The sequence below is a fragment of the Protopterus annectens genome, chromosome 2.part1 (genome assembly GCF_019279795.1).
Source record: "Protopterus annectens isolate FY-2018-M chromosome 2.part1, PAN1.0, whole genome shotgun sequence".
Classification (NCBI taxonomy): Eukaryota; Metazoa; Chordata; order Ceratodontiformes; family Protopteridae; genus Protopterus; species Protopterus annectens.
In genome coordinates this window covers 1,436,943,094-1,436,962,655 of record NC_056729.1, presented here as the reverse complement: position 1 = coordinate 1,436,962,655, position 19,562 = coordinate 1,436,943,094, and the positions used below count along the sequence as shown (strand labels likewise).

Below are 19,562 nucleotides of genomic sequence, written 5' to 3'. Positions count from 1 at the left end.
GAATAGGGTGAAAATCTCTGCACTTGCTGTTTTGGGGAGTAGCAAAAAGGTCGCAGCAAGGCTGACCCCACTTGAGAAAAATTTCTCTCACAACAGAGTCTTTCAGAGACCACTCGTGAGGCATGAGGATAGCTCTGCTCAACTTGTCCGCGATTTGATTGGACTTCCCGGGGATGTGCGTTGCTATCAGAAACTGCTGAGAAGAAATCGCCCATTGCCACAGTCTGAGTGCTTCTCGACACAGGGGGTACGACCTGGTTCCACCTTGTTTGTTGATATACCACACTACAGACATATTGTCCATCTGGATTGCTATCGTTCCCAAGGGAAGAGAGTCTTGAAGGGCTTGCAATGCTAAAAGCACTGCTCTCATCTCTAGAACATTTATGTGCAAGTGGCATTCGTCTGGTTGCCATGTGCCCTGGACAGTTCTGCCCTGATAATGCCCCTCCCACCCGATCAGGGAGGCGTCCGTTGTCAGAGTAGCAACCGGAGGGGGAGGAACAAAGGGTCTTCCCACGAAGAGCTGAGGGGAAGACATCCACCACAGAAGATGATTCCTGCATGTTTGTGTAATCATAATGGTGTGGGACATCGGAAGTTGCTGGTATGACCATTGTGTGAAGAGCATCCATTGAAGGATTCTCATGTGGAATCTGGCTAATGGAAGCAGAGGTATGGCAGCCGCCATAATCCCCAATACTTTCAGAACTAACCTGGCTTTGACTCTGTTGCTGCTGAAGAGGAGCGAGACCAGTTTGTGTATGTCTGTTATTCTTTGATCGGTTAACCTCGCAGACATGTTGACTGTGTCCAGAATTGCGCCTACGAAGGTAATAACACGACAAGGCGACAAAACAGACTTTTCGCAATTTATTGAAATGCCTAAGTTTTGACAAATGCGAAAGGTGTAGTCCCTGGCCCTTAGAAGAAGATTCTTGGTGGGAGCTGTGAGGAGCCAGTCGTCCAAATATGGAAACACCTGGAATCCCTGACGTCTCAGGTGAGAGGCTACCACTGCCATGCATTTGGTAAACACCCGGGGGGCAGTGGTGAGTCCAAAGGGCAGGGCTCTGAATTGAAAATGACTGGTTCCCAGCCTGAAGCGGAGAAATCTTCTGGAGCGTCTGTTTATTTTTATATGATAGTACGCATCCTGAAGGTCTATAGAGCACATCCAGTTTTTTCTTCCCAATAGGGGAAGGATGGACTGTAGCGTGACCATCCGAAATCGTGTTTTCTTGACTGACTTGTTCAAGATACTGAGATCCAAAATTGGTCTCCAGTCCCCTGTTTTTTTTGGAACTAAAATGAACCTGGAGTAGATTCCGGATCCTTGCTGGTCTGCTGGAACTGGCTGAATTGCTCTTTTTGCAAGCAGCTTTGAAATTTCCAAAGCTGCAAGATCCCTTTGAGCGGTGGAACATCTGGAAGGGATTTTTTGATCGGTTTGGAATGCAAACGAAGGGAATGGAATAGCCTTCGAAAATGATGGACTGTACCCACTTGTCTCGAGTTAGGGATAGCCAGGCTTCTGGGTACAGTGACAATCTTCCCGCGACTGCCTCCGAAGGTGGACAGTCGGGCAACACCTCAGGGATGCTGAAAGGCTTATCGGAGAAAGTTTCTCGATTGCCCTGGTTCTGCGGACCCCTGCCTCTAGGGCGGCGTCTACCATTGTTGTTCCCCTCTGCCTCTGGCGGGAACCGACTCTGTCGCCAGGCGAAGTCCCTTGAGATTGCTTATGGAACCATATTTTCCCACTTTTCTGGCCTTTGGGGTAAGGCCTAGAAGGAGTAGAAAACGGACTCCGACGGCAGAAAGAGTCTTGCCATCCGTCTCGCACCTAGTCAAGGTTTCGTTCACTTGAGGACCAGAAAGAGATGATGCACCAAACGGGGAATTAGTGAAAGACCTTTTAAAGGGGCCCGCAACGTTGCATAGCCGCATCCAGCCATGCCTGCGTAAGGCTACACCTGTCCCTGCGGCCCTCCTCGCTCCATCAGCCGCATACCTAAAGGAGGCGCATGGAGGAGTTAGCTATGGAGTTCAGGGTAGCCAGCTGAGTGTTCATCTTGTCCTGAAAACCCGCAGCTGTAGGATCCTTCAACATGTCACTCGCTTCTTTGATCAAGTCTCTTTGAAGACGATTAAAATGGCATAGGTAGTTCAGCGAACGCATTGCAAAGGTCGCTGATGAGAACATCCGCTTCCCGTACCTGTCCATAGACCTAGATTCCTTGTTAGGTGGATGGACAGGCACTGAAGGATCAGCTAGTTCCTTCTTAGTGGCAGCAGCAACCACCATAGCATCCACAGAAACTCCCTTGGTCAGAAATTGTTTATCCGCTGGTGCCGTGATAAATTGAGGGTCTCCTGGGAGTGGGGTCCACTGAGTCAGGAGCCGTCCATGCCTTTTTTGCTACCACCTGCATGAGGGGGTCAAAGGGGGGAGACACCCAGGAGGTGGAAGGGCGAGAGCCAAACGCCTCAAGGTACACAGATTCATCCTCCGAAGGGTTGAGGGCTGGCCAATTTCCCCTCTGCTTGAGGATTTCTAGAATGTCTGCAAATGAGACATCTTCAGAAGGGGAACGGGGGGAACCCTCGGAATCCTCTAAATCTGTGTCAGAGGTGACGGACTCAGGTGAGTCTATGTGTTTCCTCTTACACTTTCTCTTCCGAGGGGGCTCTTCTGCCAATTCAGGAGAGGCCTCGGAAGAGGATGAGATCCCCACAGGGGATTCCTGAGGAGCTGGCTCTCTGCGGTCTGGGATGAGGGAGTGAGTCGACTTGACCTGAGGCACCGAAGAGGGAGGGGCGGACGGAGCCGACTGTGGAGTTGAACCAGGTTCCAACACACTCCGCATGACCTCGAACGCACCCCTGTCAGGCAGAGCCAGAGGTCCCCGCTCCGAAAAGCTAAAAACCTCCCTCGGCACCGACAGTGATGGCTCCGAGGCCGATGTCGGAGCCGAACTCACCAGCGCCGAAGCTCAGAAGCTATTCCATGTCTCAGCCTTATACTGATATCCAGTATAGTTCCACCTGCATCAGCCTACAGCTGGAGCACTTGACGAGGAGTGCCACAAATCCTGGACTCCACAACACCCCACCATTGTGCTGTAAATGGAACACCATCCTTACATTCACCAGTCATGTCTACAGACATCAGGTTAGAACTATATGTCTCAAATGGCACCCAATTCAGATTGTGCCTTCAACAGCCTGTGCACAAAGATGATTTACCTTGCCAGCTACATTTGAGCAATTGAAAGCACAAAAATGGCTTGGCAGAAACACTGACAATGCTTACGTTCAAAAGCATAGGAGGTGTGAAACATGACACTGAGATTTGGCCATGTGTGATGCTCAGCCTCTGAGAGGGAGAGCGGGGTCGGACAAGGGTCCGATGCCACTCACCCCCTCGGAGCCGATGAGGGAAGTCCGGCACCGAGATTCTTCTAAGGAAGAAATCGGAGCCGACGATGGAGCCGAAGACATTTGTATCGGCTCCGACGCTACCACAGTCTCGGTTCCGAAACGCCCCGGCTCCGAGCTCAACGGAGTCGGAGGAGGAACATGAGGGACAGGGTCAGGCATCGACTGATGAGTCGGGCTCTGAAGCATTTGGGCCAGTGCCTCGGACTTAAGAAGTCGACTCACTACCCTCTGAAGGTCATGGTCCGAAAGCCTCGATGACCTAGAGGAGTGAGATCTATGGCTCCGTTCAGACAGCAAGGGAAATGCTGGAGCCGAATGAACGGAGCCAAGGGACGGTGACCTGGACCTCTTTCTAGATGTCTGTTCCGAAGGTCTAGTCGGAACCGACAAAGGAATTTCCAATACCTCGGCTCCAGCCGGAGCCGAGGAAACCACAGAAACTGCAGTCTGAGACTCATCGGCTCCAGCCGGAGCCGATGTAGACGGAGGTTTCAAAGCCTTAGGCCTCGGCTCAGAAGCTGGAGCCGAGGACCTAGAAGCCTTGGAGGGTTTTCCCGAAGGAACAGTAAGGGAACCCTCAGGCTTAAGTAAACCTCTCAAAATAAGTTTATTTTTTCTTTCCTGCAGGACTCTGGGGCTGAAGCCATAGCATACAGCACAAGAGTCCTGCAGGTGTAAAGGTCCCAGGCAGTAGACACAAGAAGTGTGACCGTCTGTCAGAGACATTTTCTGACAGCATGAGTCACACTTCTTGAAGCCTGAGACCTTTGAGTCTTTAGACATTATTGAAGGAAGTGTAACCACACACACACAGTCAAACACACTGATTACACCCTATACAAGTTTAACTCAAAAATTAAAACTCACTATCAAAGTTTTTAAATTCCTGAGAAAATCACACACACACCACTAGGATGGAAAAGGCCCGAAGGCCCGAGGGAAGAACTTATAAGTTCTTTGTGGAAAGGGGATAAAAGAAGAGAAAAAGGGACAAAATCCACTAAACTAAGGGAAATAACTGTTAAGAATTAAACTAAAGGGGTTTAAGTAGACTAAAATTACTCTACAATAACTCACCAAGAAGCCGGTAGAAACCAAACACCTCGATCGCTGTAGTGGCAAACGAGATCTGAGGTAACTCACGCCTAGCATTGTGGGATATAAGGGGAGCCTCGAGCCGGTGGAACCAACTCTCGAGCTTTTAGAGTGGCCGAGTCGGAGCCGAGGTCGGCTCCGAACCCATCCAGCAAGAATGAAGGCGAGATAGACAACTTAACATCTACTTTTCTGAAGTAAAAGCCAATACCAAAGGGCTTTGGCTGACTAAATATGCAGAAAATCTGCAACCTAGGAACAATCACTGAACCCCCAAATGGCTTACCCATCCTGCGGTAAGGTCTGTCTGAAATCACTGGGGCCAAAATCATGGGACTGAAACTAAATGGCAAAAAATGCATTGCTGTATCCTTTGGGAAGCCATCTACACTATACCACATAGATAATATACCCCTAAAACTCACCCAGTTGTTAAGGATTTGGGAACTTATGTGGACAGTGACCCAACTTTTGACCAACATGACTACTGCTGTAAGGAAGTTCTTCTATACTGTACATCTTATAAACAAAGGGATTTTTTTTCTCTAGATCTATGGCAGTCATTATCCCCCTTTGCTCATCCTTCATTAGTCCACTCAGTGAATATAATGCCCACTTTGGCATGCATCTATCCTGACACAAGCAACAGCTGGAAAGCCCACAGAGACACCTTACTAAAAAGGATACAAGGCCTAAACAACATGTCCTACATGCACCGACTCAAACTATTTATCACTATCCTTTGTATCTTACAGACTGCTAAGAGGTGACCTGTGTCTTGCATACTAGGCATCCTTCAACTCATTATTTATGGATTTGCTGCACACCAGCAAGTCAAATGGCATCAGAAATACTCTGTCTAGGGTTATAGGCCTCTTCTGTAATATCAACAGAATGGTTTGGAGGGACAGGTATATCTCACAGAGGATACTGCTGCTGTGGAACAAGCTCCTCAACCACATATAGCAAGGTTCATCCCTGTCCATATTCAAGTGCAACTTAGATCTATGGATAGGGGAAAAAAAAATTACCCCAGGGTTGTCCTCTGTACTACTAATGGACAGAGGTAGCTCTTAAATGTTTTACCCTATGCATGGGTCACCTCACATTATCTATGGTATGATCCCAGCTATTTTCCTTAAGGATAATATATAATTATCAACCATAGGATTGGTAAGGCTATTACATAACCAAGTGGGATATGTTATTTCGAACACAAAAAGGGAAAATGGCCCACAAGGGCAATTAGCCTAGTACTTACCTATGAACCTATAAAGCGTTTGCATTGACTGAAAAGTTGCTAGCTAATGAAGCACTGCTTAAAACTGAGCAACTTAATTAAGTCTGTAACCAAGAATGTGCAGATTTCTGTGAACACACACACTCCCAGGAATCGAGATTAGAAGTAGGAAAAGGTGCACTGCAAATATTGTTAAATTAATACTGGGAATTAATGTGCAATACAAATGTGACTTCTAACATGCTAGCAATGAAAATGACTCGTGCTTATTAAAATCTAATCTCTAACCAACATGCTGTTAAAAACAAAAAGCATCAATGTTATGTGATGCACTGCTGCAATAGTGAAATGAGCACATCTGGGTCATTACCAATAAAACCAAGAGTACGGCTTTGGTCGATGGAACTGAAAGGACAATTAGATTCTGGGAGTATGGTCACAATTAAGGAACCCTCTTATCAGTACAGATAAATACAAATGAGAAGACGAAAATTGAAGTTACATGCGTAAATGGTGACAGTAAGAAGCAACACAAATCATGTATTAAATGTAAACTCTGCTAGGTAAAATACTACATACTGTAGCTTTCGTACCCAATTTAAACACATGTCATACTTGTCCAAGATTTCCCCCAGTTCAAGGTACAGTAGAAATTATGGAGGAGAAAACACAGTTGAGACACTCTGTGGCCCGAATATTCAACCAACAAACATTAGGGTTACAGCAGCAATCTGACACATGGTTAAGAATACACTCTCCTGATGAACAAATGGACGGGTACAAAAATTCCAAAATAAACTAGAATCTGGCTTTGGTTGGCTATCAGAAATCTGTTAATGGGTCTTCCCAGAAAGCCACAGTTAAATCGGCTAACTCATTCCCTCCAGTATGGCTCTTTTGAGTGTGTACCTTTAAGTCCCTGTGGGTGTGGCTTGAGTCTCTAAAAATGAAGCTTTCACCTTACAGTTCTAACAAACACTCATTGACAGAGGTCAAATATCAATATAATTGTGTTTGCCATCATGTACGGTTCAAGATAAAATATTCCGACACCTTGTATGTAGCATGGTTTTGGAATTATTAATGCAAATATGACCAAGCAATACTTGACAAATAGATGTGCTGTACGACAAGGTAACTGCAGAAACACTTGGAGGTGCACTCGGCTGTAATAAGTCAGCGCAGAACCTGAAATGGAATAAACTATAATACATGATATGAAACCTTGTCAGAAGATTCTAGCCATCAAAATAATGAACGATTTCTAGTGTAGACACAAATGGGGAGATCCACAGTGGTAAATCCATAAAGAAAAGAAAGGTAAAAAAATCACAGAGACAAAAAAAATCAAAGAACTACCAAAACTAAAAACAGCAGTCACTGTCATGAGCTGTTTTTGGTAGAGGAAAGAAGAAACTCCTTTACCTGTACTTGTACGTGAAGAGGAGAAGTGCAAACTGACAAAAACAAAATAAGCATGCCTTTGCTTAACATGACTCAAATAGGGAATGCATTTTGATTTCACATTTCATTGTAAACAAACTGCACTTAAACTGAAGAGTCTTTATTGTGTTACACACATTGCACTTCTCCGAAATCCAAAGACCATTCCACATAGCTGGCCAGTGTTGTAAACTTTTGAAACCAAGTCAGGATAAAATTAAACTCAGAAAGAACTAAGTAAGATACCTGCAGTACATGACAATCCATCTAAATCTATGTTCTTACTTAAATTCACCATTCAAAAACAGAATACTTCGCAATCAAATTAGATGACTATCTTGATACAGCTAATCATAGGATTTACAAGGAAACTGGGCCACAAGGCTATTTCCGCCTCGCCAGTACCTACTCTTGGGCTTTACCATCCTTTTCAAGGAAGGCAAGGCCAGTCATACCAGGGATCAATTTACAAATACCCATCCAACTGTCCATCCCCCTTTTAAAGGCAGTGTACCACAATGCTTAACTTGGGGATGAGCTTTGTTTCAGAAAAGAAGTAGACGCTGTGTAACAAAATGTATCCCTTCACTTTATTTTATTAACTTGTTGGAGTAGATTGAGACCTCTGGCCCTAGTGTTAATACGACTGTTTGCCTTCTGGAGTTATGAGTTCTTAGACTACTGGATCTCTTATGGGTCCTATAGGCAAGGTACAGATCACCCCTAATGAATCTGTATGAAACTGAATATAAATACACAGCCTCCAGTGTCTTTTGGCCAATTTCTTTTAAGCCTACTATATTGTTAGCTAAAAACCTCAGGTATCTTTTCAATTACTTCACATGCTTAGTAAGCTACAGCTGAAGGGGGGAGTTGATTTAATGATGGGTCATCAGTGCAGACTACAAGGAGTGGAGGCCTCCTTTTGATCTAGAGGAAATACGTTTTGCTCTGACATGTGCATGTGCAAGGTAAAAGGATTTCCTAACCACCATTGCAATGTGATGACCAAACATGAGGGACAGAGCCACCTAAATACCCATGTCTCTCACTACTTTTTTATTTTGAAATGGTGTGTTATCGATACTATAAGCTGAAGCTAGCAGTTGCTTACTGAATGTTACAATGTTGTACATTTTTGCATAGTTTTCCCTTGTTTTGTGTACAACAGCTATTAACAAGTGTAAGCTCTTGTTAGAGTGCTTGTATATCGGGGACTAGATGACGACCCCCAGCTTACAATCAACTGTGAACCAGACAGCCTTTTCTGACGTATGGAGATCTGAGTAGTGAATACTAAACAACTGAGGTCCTAGCACAGATCCATGAGGATAAGGGGAATTAGCTCAAATTGCACAGCGCTCCCTTTGCATACGAGAAATGGCAGGATCTGTGAGTCTAACGGAACTTGCTGGAGATCCAGATTCGTACCCCAAAGGCTACCTTCTTCTATGGAATAAACTCCCCATCTTCATAAAACACAGCCTGTCCCTCAATCTCTTCAAAAATAATTTGGATAAATGGCTAGGGAACTGTAAATTCACTCTCGGGGTACTGCCTGTGTCCCTTATGGAAAAAGGGAGACTCAGGGCTCCAACACCCAAAGACACATTACCATGATATTACCCCATCCCATATCTGGGGAATTAAGATACGATACTGTCATACCCTGGGTGTTATTGGCTAGGCTTGTAAAGGCTCTTGTGCCATTAGTCTAGTAATCACCTATGAGGGACTCCAATGGTTGCCTTCATGCTAAGGCTATCGGAAGACTCGCACCCTGCTCCTACTGTGCGAGTTCTGTTACTAAGCCAGTTGGCTAGCCACCTGACCATATACTAGTCAATTTGATGCTCCTTCAACATGTTTATTATATTTGCATGTGGTATGGTACTGAATGCCTTAGTGAGGTCAAGGTATGGTCTGTGGACAGCTTGCCTGTCTATGGCCAACCCTCTCAAAGATGTTCACCAAATTCATCAGACAAACCCTTGACAAAGCCGAACTGCTATGGGTCAAGTCTGATAAGATAGTTGATATCATAATTAAGTCAGTCATAATACATTCCATGGCTGTGCATACAAAGATCATTAGACTAATAGGGCTGTAATTCCCCAGGGTCAGTGGTGGGTCCAGCCTGTACAGCAGCATCACAACAGCTGGGCTACACACCTGTGGGATCTGCAATCTGTCATCTGAAGACTGCAGATGGAGATTACTACCTCATTCTGCTTAGTCTACCGGGAGCAATACAACACTGACAAAGCAGACTTTCTTTCCTTGGATCACATTACACCTTGTTAATTCTTACACACGAGGTTCATAGCAAGCATGCCAAAGCTTAGAATGCTACAACATGCTTGCTATAACAAGTCATAGCTCAGAATGCTTAAAAATGGGGAGAGAGGAGTAAATATGTTAAGGAAGCAAAATAACTATGACAAATGGATGTTTCCAAATAGGAATTAATCAAGGGCCACAGATGTGTAAAAGAGGTTTATTTTCTCCTCAGAAGGATCACGCAGGATTTGTAACAACTTATATGACTGTTCAGCCGGTATGCAAGGAATGTGGGGTAGCTGCAAAAATATGTACCATGCTGGACCGGAGAAGATCCATTCAACACACCACAAGTTGAGTTACCATGATTTAGTGACCGATGCATCGTCACCACTACAAGCCTGATATTAGATGATGAGTTGCAGGCAGTATCATTTCCCATTCTGTACTGTAGCATGACTACCAAGACCATCTGTAAGTGACACAAGCAAGGACAAAATCGGTCATGTGTAAAAGACATAACAGACTGTACTACTGCACTTTGTTAATGGCCAATGTAAGACATATTATCCACACAAGAATAAAAAAGGGACAAAGGTAAGCCTGCTCCATAAACTAATTCCAAGTTAAAGCCAGATTGTAGTTCTCATAAGTCTGTGTGGTGGCACTTCACATCAATGGTTTGGAAGTTGATTTTGAACAGTTATCTCGTGATCATACATTTCTGCAAAAGACTGGGAAATAAATCCAAAACTTCATTTTTAAAAGAAAGATACATGATAGTGCTAAGGGAAAGAAATCAGTTAGATTTCCTGACAAGTCTATCCAAATCAAGATAATGGAAACTAATGGTAACTTGTGTCAGATACTTTTTCAGCATACTTTAGCTCAAAAATCATCCAATTTCTGCGATGGGCAGATGCAAAAGCTACAGATGTCATCTCTCTTCCACTGCCCAACAGCGAATGTTTTCACCACAGGATTACAGTTTAGGAAATCTTACTTGTCAGACAGAACAATAGAGGTAATAGTCCCTAAAGTGGGACTCAACTATGGATCATTGCAAAAGAGCAAGCTCTGATGGCCTTTGTTCAAAGTTTTTATCTACAAATTACACTTTTACTGCAGTACCTTCTAAAGCACATTTTAGCTATGGTAAACATCTCATCTGGGGTTGTCCCCAAACTGGGGGGGGGGACTTGCCACAAATAGCAGTAAATTTCAAACATCAACATGGGTCACAGGTTCATAATTACTAGGCTATCTGCCCAAGGGCATTTATAAGCCTAGCCACAATATGTTGGCTTTTGCCACCCCCTTAGATTAGTTCCCTGTGCCTCTGTCCAGCAGAGCCATTAGTTCCCTGCGCCACTGTCCAGCAGAGCCACTGCAGTGATCCCTGGGGTAAATTTTTTGTTTCCCATCCACCCGTCAAGGTTTCTCTTGAAGAGTGTTAGTGAGGGGCTCTGCCTGATGTATACGGGAATCCTGTTCCAAAGCATGGGGAGTCTCTGGGACAGGAATCTATCCCTTCAGCATGTCCTATTTATTGTTGTGGTGAGGTTTACATCTCGAGCGTGTGGCTCTCTGGGATTTGTTTTTTTTTTTTAGGTGGAGCATGTCCATCAATTCTGGGTTGGACATGGCCTTGTATGTCAGGCAGAGATCACCTCTGAGTAAGCGGTATGCAACAGAGTACAGCAGGAGTTTCTTGAGTCGGGCTGCATAGGGCATCTGTTTGAGGCCAGTAATCCTCTTGGTGAGGTACTTTTGTGGTCTTTCCAGCTGTTGCAGGTGTCTTGTAAGGTACATCCCAAATGGGGCACTGTATTCTATGATGGGTCTAATGAGTGATGAGTACAGAGGCACAATAACCTCTTTTGTTCTAGATGCGAACCCTTTTGTGATTAGGTGGGCCACATAGGATTTTCTAACCACCTTTGCAATATGATTATCAAAGGAGAGATTACTATCTACTTGAGTCCCCAGATCCCTTATTACATTTTCTGTATTTAGGGGACTACCAACTATGTGGTATTTAGCGGGTATTTTATTTTTTCCAAAGGGGATGACTATGCACTTTTTGGCATTTAGCTTGAAGCCATGATTTTGACACCAGGTATGCGTCTAAGTGAGACCCTTCTGGAAGGTGTCTGTATCAGCCGGAGAATCAATTATGGCCCCTAGTTTGCAGTCATCTACAAACTTGATCAGCCATAGTCCTCCTATGCTTGCCTGTATTTCTGAGAAGTATATACTGAACAGGAGGGGTCCTAGGACTGAGCCCTGGGGGACACCACTTGTAACCGGTTTAGAGTCAGACGTAGAGCCTGCAACTCTCACCATGTGGGTTCTACCCATGAGCCAGTTGGCAACGCATCTCATGATGTAATGGTTTATGTTCAAGCTGGTGAGCTTGTCTATAATACTAGAATGGGGAATGGTGTCAAAAGCCTTTGCAAGGTCTAGGTAGGCTGTGTGGGCCTCCTTTCCCTCATCTAATGCCTTGGTAACTGTCTCAAAGAAGTCCACCAGGTTTAGGAGGCATGATCTGCCCTTAAAGCCAAACTGGGTAGGGTCCAAGGTTTGGAGGTTCCTAATGTCTCTGTTAATGAGTTCCATGATGACGCGCTCCATAGCCTTGCAGACCAGGCTAGTCAGGCTTATAGGGCGATAGTTCTCGGGGTCTGTTGTGGCTCCACCTTTGTGGAGTGGGATAACTGTTGCTGTGTGCCACTCTGTGGGTACGTAGCCTGTAGAGAGGCTGAGTTTGAACAGTGTGTTTAGGTGAGGGTTCAGTGTTCATTTTGGAGCTCTTTTAAGACACAGCCTGGGACACCGTCCAGCCCCATTGAAGCTGTGTTTTTGGCTTTGGATAGGGCTGATTTAACCTGTGTGTCGGTGACTGATGGGGCCCTACATTCTACTGGTATGGCTATGGGCCCTTTAGGGTGAGAGGGGGGTGAAGTTTGCACTAAACCTGTCTGCCACAATGTTGGCAATATCAGTCAGTTCAGTGTATTTTGTGCTATTCTGCATTAACTCAGGGCTGATCTGAGAGTTTCCACCACTTAGGTTCTTGACATAGCTAAAAAACGCTTTGTGGTTATCTTTGGAGTCATTGGCAATTTTTCTTTCGAATCTAGCCTTGGATGATTTAATGAGGGATCATAGTTTCTTGCTGATACTGATCTGTACTAGTTTCCTCCTTCTGCTGTACAGCTGGTTTATGGCAGGGGTCCACCAGACTGGTTTCCTTTTCTTGGAGGAGCGAGTCTTGGTTTTACTTGGGATAGCACGATCCATGCATTCCTGAAGATGCTCATAGTAAAGGTTTCAGCAGCTTGGACAGCATTGTCCTTTAGCACGGGGGCAGTAAACCTTTCCACCTTAGTCTTAAGTAACGTGAAGTTTGCTTTTGAAAAGTTTTTCACAGTGGTTTTCTGGACTGGGGTTGGGGGCGGAATGTGGATATCCAGAGTGATTAGTCTATGGTCTGATCTAACCAGCGAGGGGTTGACCTCCGGTGTGGAACACCGGTCGCCCATGTTGGTGATGACTAGGTCCAACATGTTTTTCCCTCTGGTGGGGGTGCTGACCAGTTGATCCAGGTCACTCGAGTTTATAAATTCTAGGAAGCGTTGGGCAAGGGAGTTGGTACTTAAGCAGTTCTCCCAGTTTATGTTTGGGTAACTGAAATCACCCAGTATTAGGGTGTTTGGTAGGACCCTCATATTTCCCAGTCTCTCCAGAAATGCGGAATGGGGGTCCTGGGTCATGGTGGATGATCTGTAGCAAGCTACAATTTGGATTGCAGTTTTTCCCGTTGTTAGCTGCACATGGATGATCTCTGATGCATTGTGCTGTGCCACTACCCTGGAGGTGTGGGTAACCTTGATGAATATGGATACCCCCCTTTTGTGTTTTGGTCCTGGTTCTGTGGCCGAAATGTATGGTATGAGTTACAGCTTAGTAGTGCTGGGGTGCTCTCTGGAGCCTTAAACCAGGTTTCTGTTACTGCACAGATGTCGATGTTCTCCATACTGAGGAGCGCCTAGAGTGCTTGCATTTTGAGGTTTAGACTTCTGGCATTGAGTGGCATTACCCTCAGTTTTTGGTTACTTGTGCTATTTATGGTGGTGTGTTTGTCTTTTGAGCCTTGCCTAAAAAAGGCATTATGGGGGCGGCAAGAACCTTGGCCAGTATTTGAAAGCCTAAGGGTGACAGGTGCAAGCCATCTCTTGCGAAGCAACGTGGCTTGTCGAGCATGTCATCCCAGGTGGACAGATACTGGATCCCCTTTGAATGACACCAGAAACTTAGCCAACTGTTGAAATTGAACATTTTTTCTTTATGCTGTGGCATCATTCTTGATAAGGGCAGGATACTACTCAGGGTCAGGGTCATACCGGCCTGAGCTACATGATCTGAGAGCTCTTCCATATCTCTTTTCATGTATTCCAAGGAGGTACGTCTGAGGTCATTCACACCAACATGGACAACGACAGTCTTATTTGTACTTGTTCTGGAGTGACCCGAGTGCTTGTATTATGTGGCGGATCCTGGCGCCCGACAGGCAGCTAACTGTAACCTTCTCCTTGTCCAGCCTAGTTAGTGGGACATCAGTGTGCCTGACTATATATATTACTAGTGTGTTGAGTATGTTATTTCGCCTTAAGGGCTGTGATTGCATGGCACACTGACTAAGTGAAGTGTGGAGGTTGCTTGGATGTCTGCTCAGGAGGTCTCTGTTGCTTTTGCAGATTTTTATTTAGAGCCTCCAAGTATGTTTTCATGTATTCATGTGTGTCATTTGCCGGTTCATAGGCTCATACTAGGCTATCTGCCCTAGGGCATTTATAAGCCTAGCCAGTGTGTGTTTGGCTTTCGCCACCCATTTTAAATTAATTTTGCTATGCCCTTTTTTGAGGTTAGTATACTGTCCCTCTGTCTAACAGTGGCACAGAAGTGATACCCAGGGTAAACCTACGATCCCCCATCCACTCATCAAGATTCCTATTGGAGAGAGTCAATGAGGTACTCTGCCTAACCTGGACTGGGATTTTATTCCAGAGTGAAGGGAGCCTCTGGGTTATGAATCTGTCCCTCCAGCATGTCCTATTTATTTCAGTGCTGAGGTTCAATTCTCTCGAGCGCATAGCTCGATGGGATTTGGATTTTCTGAGGTGCAGCATGTCCATTAATTCCGGGTTGGACATGGCTTTATACATCAGGCACAGATCGCCTCTGAGCAGGCGGTATGCCACTGAGTAGAGCTGCAGTTTCTTTATCCGGGCAGCATATGGCATCTGTTTGAGCCCTTTGATTCTCTTGGTGAGGTACTTTTGGAGTCTTTCCAGTTGCTGCAGGTGTCTGGTAAGGTACATCCCAAAAGGGGCATTGTACTCAATTATGGGCCGGATGGGGGATGAGTAAAGAGGCATGATGACCTCCCCTGATCTAGATGCGAATCCCTTCATGATTAGGCGGGCTATATAAAATGTTTTTCTAACCACTTTGGCCACGTGGTTGTCAAATGAGAGATTGCTATCAACTTTGGTCCCCAGGTCCCTAATTACTTCTTCTGTACTTAATGGATTACCACCAATGTGGTAATTTGTGGGCACTTTGTTTTTGTCAAAGGGGATGACTATACACATTTTGGCGTTTAGCTTGAGGCCATGGCTCTGGCACCAGTTGTCTGTTTCTATGAGGCCCTTTTGGAGGATGCTTGTGTCGGCTGGAGAGTTGATTATAGCGCTCAGTTTGCAGTCATTTGCGAACTTTGTCAGCCACAGTCCTTCTGTGTTGGCCTGTACCACCGAGAAATATATACCGAACAGGAGAGGTCCCAGGACTGAGCCTTGTGGGACGCCACTTGTAATTGGTTTGGAGTCTGACATGGCTCCAGCAATTCTAACCATGTGGGTTTTGTCCTTGAGCCAGTTTGCAACCCAGTGTTGGTTTATTAGGTCTATGTGAGACTGGTGGCATGTTGCAAGTATTACCCTTCTCCTCTTGACTGTCAGTTCCAGTCTTGGGTTGACAGAGCTTTGCCTCCAGTTTGACTGTATAATTGCATCTCTCGTATATATTAGTGTTTGGTGGTAGGAGGAGAGGGTTGACTGTGTGCATGAGGCAGTTGTAACATTGCCTCAAAATGCCCAGATTCACCAGTTGGACTGGAGAGTACATCGGAAACTGCCCTTTGGACATGCCTGAATAGGTAGAGTAAGCTGTTTTTCTGATTGGCTAGTGGGGACGAATAGAGAGCCTTGTCCTTCTGGACAGTATAGGGGGGGGGTCTAGTGCTATGGTTAATTAGTGCTTGCTATGAGTTTTAAGCAAGTGCTTGACTGTGAAATGAATGGTTTGAGTGCTAAAGTTGAAGGTTTGTCTAGTTCCAAGGGAAAAATTGAAAAGTAGACTTTGTGGGACCAAGAATAGTTTAACTCTAGGTAACAGCCACTGCCCTGTGCGCAAAACAGCTCAAATGCGGTTTTTATAGCAGGGAAGTGAAAGAGATATAAATTAGCCCAAAATGGCTGATACACTACTAACTTCTGGGCTAAAACCACTCCTCCAAGGACAGACAGGCTCTTCAAAGCTCTCCTCTCTCACAGGTGAGCAGAGAAACTTCTTTCTATCCATGTAAGGTATGGGCAACACAGAAACTTGTAACACAGCCCTGGATTCAGCAATAACCTGAAAACTGGACTATACTAGTTCAGAAAGGCGGGAAACAAGTATATATATTTTTTTGTTTGTTTTTTTTTTCAGAAAATAGAGCAGATACAATCAAAACACTTTAAATGCACCGAAAAGGCTATCGTACTTTAGTGTGTAGCCTACAACAATTAAACAGATTAAACACAAAAATTACAATTCAAGTGCAGGCAGCAAATAAGTACAATAACAAACTTTTTATATCACAGAAACATTACAAAAACTGGCGTTTTAGGCGGAATTAGTTAAGACGGCAAGAAAAGCAGAAAAATGATACTTAATCACTCCAAGGTCTCTCTTTTGTCTCTCTGCTGCTGTAGACTCTGGAGAACACCTGGAAGGCACTTGCTGAGCGGAATACAAGTGCATGAACTGCCCAACTGTGTTTTTTTATAGCAGGGAAGTGAAAGAGAGAGAAATTATCCCAAAATGGTCAATAAACTAATAACTTCTGGGCTGAAACCACTTCTCCAGGGACAGATAGGCTGCTCAAAGCTCCACTCTCTCACAGGTGAACAATGAAACTTCCTTCTATCCAAGTAAGGTATGGGAAACACAGAAACTTGTAACAAGTATATATATATATATATATATATATATATATATATATATATATATATATATTTTTTTTTTCAGAAAATAGAGCAGATACAATCAAAACAACACTTTACCCAATTAACCAGTTAAAAAGCTCAAAACTGAGCCCTGTTCCAGCAGTCTTCAATCAGACAAGTTCTAACTGCAGACTCCTGCCACTAGAGTACAGAGAAACCTTCTCCAAAAAAGACGGCCTGGATCAGTGCACAAGTTATTCAAACAAAGCCAGATCCAGCAGGCCTGAATCTAGTCTATGCTACAGCAAACAAGGCATACCAATTTCATAAAGAAACAGTTCAAGTAAGCATGCGCAATAAGTCTTTAACCAGAAATTCCCAGCTCAGAAGGGCAGAATCTAGCCTCTGCTTTCACAAGAATGCAGACCACAAACCTTCTTAATGTAAAATAACTGGACTGAAGCCCAAGTGCTTAACCCAGAACTAATACACTTTTAGAATAACAGACACTGAGCCTTCAATCAGCAGTTTCCAACTTAGAAAGATGTACGCTACCTGTCCTGCCACAGCAGTGCAGAGCACACACCTTCTTAATGTAAGACAACTGTTTGAAGCCCAAGTGCTTAAACCAAAGGCCTTAGAAGAACAGTTACAATTTAATCAGGCTACTAACAAGCAGTAATAAAGGCAGCAGAATAAATTCAATTGAGTACTTTTACGAAGAGGCAAAAGCAAAATAAGGTAATAAAGTAAGAAGAAATACAGCAAAGCATATGAAGTGGATTTTTTTTTTGTAGAGGGAGGAAACAGAGCAGATTAAGATACTATAGGGGAATGTTCTTCCCAAGTGCTCCCTCTGTACACAGCAGAGGAGATGGGACTGGTAGGAGTATTTGAAATCAAAATATGATCTCACTGTACTCAGTTGAGTGAGCAAATGAGACGGGTCCAGGATGAGTGTGCAAAAACAGATTTACAGCAGGGGCGGGCAATTGCAAAGCCACCAAGATTAACACCACAACAGGAAACGGGGGGGGGGGGATAACTGCAGATAGACACAATATTTATTGAATCAAATCTTAAATAAGTGCAGAGAAAAGTATACTTAATTCAGCTTGTGTCCAGTTGATATATGCAGACAAGTCTCGGTAGCCAGCAACTCTGATTAAAATGATTACTAGAAATGTAACCAACACAGATTTTAATGCAACAGAATCCCCCAGGCTAACACCAACACAGTAATTGTGGCTACACTTTCACACTTCAGGCAGCTAACTGCAGATACACAGAGACACACACAATATTTACTGAATCAAAGACACACAATATTTACTGAATCAAATCTTAAATAACTGCACAGAAAAGTATACTTAAATCAGCTTGTGTGGGTGTTAACTTTTCCAAGCCACTGATGGGTGACCGACCGCCTTCAAAGGGTTGTGCTTATGTGTCACTCACAAGGGGACGGTCACTATCGGCCACTGAGTTTATACCCTTTGCCTATGATTCACACCAGGGCAATGGTGAGGATTAGACCATTCAAAATCCTCTCACTGGTGGGATACCAGTGAGAGCAAAAAGCACTCTCCCGGTTGTCTGAGTGACACTCCTCCCTCCAGCTCTAAGTCTGGGTGAACTCCCAAGAGCAGAGGAATCAAGTGATGTTGTATGTTGAAGTACAGGCTTGATGGTTAGCAAACATGGACATAAAATAAGCTAATGGAAAAAAAAGGCAGCAGGAGCAGCATTTCTATGGCTATACACTGGCTCACCTTTCCTTAGGGGGTGAGGGGTGTCACTGTCGCACATCACTGACCGAAAAAAAAAAAAGTGCATTTTTAGTAAGGTGACAAGACCCTCTCTGCACTCCCAATACCTCTAAATATAGTAACTCTGACAATAACATTTGGGGGCAAGGAAGAAGGATCCCTACCCTTAATATAGTGTTATAATCAGCAAGTGATTTTCTACAAAACATGAAAATAAACGAAACACTTCACAATTTTAATTACATAAAAACAACTGAAAATGTCCGATTCTCACAGCATTCATACAGTTTAAAAGCATACCTTGAGGTTTAAGGGTTACACAACAACAAGCAAGGCAACTTTTGAATGAGGCTTACTGTCCAAATCTTAACTATGCCATCCACGGATGTAGGCAAGATGGCAGATGCTGTTTTTGCAAACAGACCCAAGGGCTATGATTTGGTTACCCACGGATTACTGATAATGAACTTTCACTACGTGGTTTCAGCATTACAGCTCTTAGTTCAATTTTCAAGATACCTAAAAGACAGATGCATCTGCGTTATAATGGAACAGCAGCAATTTCAGCCCCAAACAGTAAAGTTTGCAGTTCCCCAATCTGTACTTGACTACTTACATTTCATCCTCTTACTCATTTGTTAGTTCAGCCTCAGAGATCAGGAAAACCTTCAAACTGCAACTTGCTGGAAATCTGGCAAAGATCACAGAGAAAGTTTAGCTTTATACAACATGCCAAACGTTTGGTGTATTGTTTTGGTTATTATTTGGATCATATTTTATATCGGGATCATATTTTATATTATTTCCTATTGTGACTCCAAGAAGTTTATTTTGTGGAATTTCTATCTAGTGTTGTTGTATGGGGTGATGTTAAACTGGCCTTTACTTTGTGAGTGTGATGTAGGAGTGAAAAAGATCAGCATTTTTTTTTTGGGGGGGGGGGGGTACACTCAGCAGTTGTGAGTTGTCTAACCAGGTTTCAAATGGATGTGAAGGATTCCTGGGTTAGAT

The 19,562-nt window shown here is 44.1% G+C and overlaps 1 protein-coding gene across 13 annotated transcripts in view; it reads right to left on the bottom strand.

The window, feature by feature from the left end:
- ADD1 (adducin 1) overlaps window positions 1-19,562 on the bottom strand; it is a 1,467,941-nt gene that overhangs the window by 671,717 nt on the left and 776,662 nt on the right. The window lies entirely within an intron of this gene.